The sequence below is a fragment of the Psittacula echo genome (assembly GCF_963264785.1).
Source record: "Psittacula echo genome assembly, chromosome: 4".
Taxonomy (NCBI): domain Eukaryota; kingdom Metazoa; phylum Chordata; class Aves; order Psittaciformes; family Psittacidae; genus Psittacula; species Psittacula echo.
The window spans coordinates 83,768,380-83,773,368 of NC_137738.1; positions in this window are offsets into that span (position 1 = coordinate 83,768,380).

Below are 4,989 nucleotides of genomic sequence, written 5' to 3' on the forward strand. Positions count from 1 at the left end.
CTAAGCAGGAAAACCCACTTCCACAGTATCTCTGTGTGTAATAAGGCTGTTGGTATGAGTAGGATGTTCCATAATGTGAGGAGAAGATAACCAGCTGAAAGAACATGTTTGAACTTATGTGGAAGGAGAGGGTGGAATTGTCAGAGTGAGTAAAGAAATAACAGTTCTTGTTTATTCTGTGGTTTTGTTCAAAATGTTACACATTTGTTTCATTCCTTCTGTGTCAAGCCTCCTGCCCAGAATAAAGTTACTCTTGAAGAAATATCAACTGACTGACAAGGGTCTTGATCTTTTCCTCAGTTTTTAATAAAAACACTGTAGTTTGGCTTTTGTTTGTTGAGTTGTGTGTTTGATTTCTTTTCTTAAATAAGCCTGAGGTTTAGAGCCTGCTGGCAGCTGTGCTCCTCCTGCAGGTTCTTTTGCCACATGATTTGAGTCTAAGCGTGTAACTTCTGCAGCATGCTGTGAGCTTCATGTGAAGTCCTTGGATGTCAGCTTCCCTGCAACTAACTGCAATAAATTAAAAGATTTGTCACCTCAGCCTTCTCCCCCTGCTTTCAAGGTGGTAAGAAGCTGAAGATGGTTGATAAATTGCTGTCCTGGTTTCAGCTGGGAAAGAGTTATTTTTCTTCCTAGTAGCTGCTGCAGTGCTGTGTTTTGGCTTTAGTCTGAGAACAACGCTGATAGCACACCAATGGTTTTAGTTGTTGCTAAGCTGGAGACAAGTAACGAGTGGTGTCCCTCAGGGATCAGTGTTGGGACCGATCTTGTTCAACATCTTTGTCGGTGACATGGACAGTGGGATTGAGTGCGCCCTCAGCAAGTTTGCCGATGACACCAAGCTGTGTGGTTCGGTTGATACGCCGGAGGGAAGGGATGCCATCCAGAGGGACCTTGACACACTTGTGAGGTGGGCTGATGCCAACCTTATGAAGTTTAACCATGCCAAGCTCAAGGTCCTACACCTGGGTCAGAGCAATCCCAGGCACAGCTACAGGTTGGGCAGAGAAGAGATTAAGAGCAGCCCTGCAGAGAAGGACTTGGGGGTGTTGGTCGATGAGGAAATGAACATGAGCCGGCTCCAGTGTGCGCTCGCAGCCCAGAAAGCCAACTGTATCCTGGGCTGCATCAAGAGGAGTGTGACCAGCAGGTCGAAGGAGGTGATCCTGCCCCTCTACTCTGCTCTCCTGAGACCTCACTTGGAGTATTGTGTGCAGTTCTGGTGTTCTCAACATCAAAAGGACATGGAACTTTTGAGACAAGTCCAGAGGAGGGCCACGAGGATGATCAGGGGACTGGAGCACCTCCCGTATGGAGATAGGCTGAGAAAGTTGGGGCTGTTCAGCCTGGAGAAGAGAAGGCTGCGTGGAGACCTCATAGCAGCCTTCCAGTATCTGAAGGGGGCCTACAAGGATGCTGGGGAGGGACTCTTCACTAGGGACTGTAGTGACAGGACAAGGGGTAATGGGTTCAAACTTAAACAGGGGAAGTTTAGATTGGATATAAGGAAGAAATTCTTTACTGTGAGGGTGGTGAGGCACTGGAATGAGTTGCCCAGGGAAGCTGTGAATGCTCCATCCTTGGCAGTGTTCAAGGCCAGGTTGGATGAGGCCTTGGATGACATGGTTTAGTGTGGGGTGTCCTGCCCATGGCAGGGGGGTTGGAACTAGATGATCTTAAGGTCCTTTCCAACCCTAACTATTCTATGATTCTGATTCTAATGCTTCCTGTGATGGAGGACTTTTTCAGTCTCATGCTCTGCTGGTGAGGCAGGGCACGGGAAGCCAGGAGGAAGCAGAGACAGGACACCTGACCCAAACTAGCCAAAGGGCTATTCCACACCACAGTGTGTCCTGCCGTGTAGATAAACTGAGCACAGTTACCTGGAAGAGACTGATTGCTGCTGGAGTTGGGCTGGGTATCAGTCAGCAGGTGGTGATCAATTGCATTGTGCATCACATGGGTTTGGGTTTGGTTTGGGGTTTTGGGGTGGTTTTTTGTTGTTGTTGTGGGTTTTGGTTTGTTTTGTTGTGTTTTTGGTTTTTTTTTCCTATCTCATCTCTTGTATTATTTAGTTATTTCCCTTTATGTTACATTATTAGCACTAGTATTAGCATTTTAGGTACTTTATTTAAATTATGAACCTGTGCTTATCTCAACCCACAGGTTTTACCTACTTGCAATTCTCCTCATCCCAGCGGGGGAAGTGGGTGAGTGGCTGTGTGGTACTTAGATGCTGTCTGGGGTTAAACCACACCACTTAGAAATCCAGCCCTTTTGCTGACTGTCCAGGGCTTAAAATGAATTGTGCAGGTGATTAAGTAGGTGGAAAACCCATTTCCAAGTGCACTGGTGCTGGATTGTAAGTGCTGCTTCTGTGTAAAGTGAGAATTGCTAGGTGATGGGGATGGGCAGGATGAACTGACTATGATCTCCAGAGATGGAGATGAACTGAGCCATTGCTGGTCGTGCATATGCTGCAGAGTCAATGAGGAGCGCAGAGGAGTGTTTGTGAGTGCTGAGCGTGAGGAACTGCAGTCACCGCTGGTGCGTGTGTAAAAAGAATGGCAGACTGCCACGTGCAGCGCCTCACTTGGATGTGTCTGCAGTCTTGGAAGCTTGACTACCCTACGTTCTCCTACAACTGGACCTTGAGCTTGTTTGGAGGTTCTAGCAGGGGAGCGCAGCTACCGTATACCCGTGACCGATGAACGGTACCGCCTCTATCGGGGAAGGTCGTCCTCTTCGACCGAGCGCGCAGCTTCGGGAGGGACGCACGTGGAGCGGTGAGGGAGGAAGGGGACACCCGCCTAGCCAGCCAGATCAGCCGAATCAACCCTGGCGATCAATGGGGTGACAGATGTCGCAGCCAGATCGCCCTCACATCCGACAAAACACGCCAACCCAATCCCTATTTATCCCCTCCCCTGCTAAAGAGCTCTACGTCACGGCGATTTCGCACAGACGGCATACACGCAGACAAGCCCCACGACATCACCCCTACGTGACTAACAAACCCGCCGGGATACGAGCCTTCCAAAGCGAAAACGGCAGGTTTGCCGCGCCGCTTTCCTCCTAGAAGCCTTTGAGAAATATGCAGATTCTAGAATACCTATTGGCGGATGGCCCCATGGGCACCACCTCCTGCCGATGAGACTCAGGAAGCACCGGCCAGGAATTCCTATTGGCGGATTTCTCCGGAGGAAAAGGGAGGAAAAGAAGGGGGCCGGGCCTGGCCGGTGCTTCCTGAGTCTCATCGGCAGGAGGTGGTGCCCATGGGGCCATCCGCCAATAGGTATTCTAGAATCTGCATATTTCTCAAAGGCTTCTAGGAGGAAAGCGGCGCGGCAAACCTGCCGTTTTCGCTTTGGAAGGCTCGTATCCCGGCGGGTTTGTTAGTCACGTAGGGGTGATGTCGTGGGGCTTGTCTGCGTGTATGCCGTCTGTGCGAAATCGCCGTGACGTAGAGCTCTTTAGCAGGGGAGGGGATAAATAGGGATTGGGTTGGCGTGTTTTGTCGGATGTGAGGGCGATCTGGCTGCGACATCTGTCACCCCATTGATCGCCAGGGTTGATTCGGCTGATCTGGCTGGCTAGGCGGGTGTCCCCTTCCTCCCTCACCGCTCCACGTGCGTCCCTCCCGAAGCTGCGCGCTCGGTCGAAGAGGACGACCTTCCCCGATAGAGGCGGTACCGTTCATCGGTCACGGGTATACGGTAGCTGCGCTCCCCTGCTAGAACCTCCAAACAAGCTCAAGGTCCAGTTGTAGGAGAACGTAGGGTAGTCAAGCTTCCAAGACTGCAGACACATCCAAGTGAGGCGCTGCACGTGGCAGTCTGCCATTCTTTTTACACACGCACAACACACACACCCCAGCAGTGGCTGACTTTCCCCTATACGTGCTCATCACAAACACCCTCCTGCACATTCCCCGTTTGCGCTGCGGTGTCTGCACGACCTGCAAGGGCTCAGTTCATGGTTTAGTTTTAATTTCATGTTTTATTTTAGTGACTCCCCTCTCGGCTGTGTGTCCCACACAATCCTCAGTCTTCTCTTCACATGTCTTCTCTGAGACCAAGCCAATTTCTTGAGGTTTCACATGGACTCGCCTCGCAGGAGCTTTTCATCCTGCTGTCAGGTTTCCAAAACCTCTTCTTCTCACCAACATGATTTGCCATGCTGGCTGTCACCAGTCACCTGCCTATTGTCCATATGCCTTAGCACAGTTCCCAGGAGGATGTGCTCCGTGATCTTGCCAGGCACCAAGGTGACACTGGCCTGTAGCTTCCCGGCCCCTCCTTGTTTCCCCTTTTTAAAAGGGGATTATGTTTCCCCTTGTCCAGTCTGCAGGAACTTCACCAGACTGCCACAAGTTCTCAAATGTGATCAGGTCTCATGGCTTGTGCACCTCCGGGTTCCTTAGACGGTCTCCAACCTGATCTCCTGCAGCAGGTGGTTCTTCATTCTCCCCATCTCTGCCTAGAGAAAGCAAATCCAGTGCTGTTTTGCTTAGCAGATATAATACTTCTTATGCAAGGAACATGCCTATCATCCAGCTCCACAGCTCTGAGTCAGTAATTGAATGCTTAATTAAGCATTATCCGTTTTTGCACTAAGCAAGAAACTGCTTTACAGTGTCATTGCTCAGAAGACATTTAACTTGAAGCTGTACTTTTGTGTGCCTAAAGTAAGTGTGTTTAATTATACTGACTAGCCCACGCTCATTTACAGTTGTGTCTTCTGATGCGTTTTCTTTTCTGGTTAATAACCTGTGATCTGCCTCAATGACAAGCTTACCAATGTGCAGCTTAAACTTAAAAACACCAAAACAAACATCCGCCCCAGATGTTGTTAACAACCAGTGAATTGACTCCATCTTGCCTCTTTCATCAAAGTAGTAAAGTTACAGTTTTCTGGCCATGACTTCAAACTTCCCATTATCTAAAACACTTATAAAAGATAGTAAGTTAATAATGTTACAAAACTATG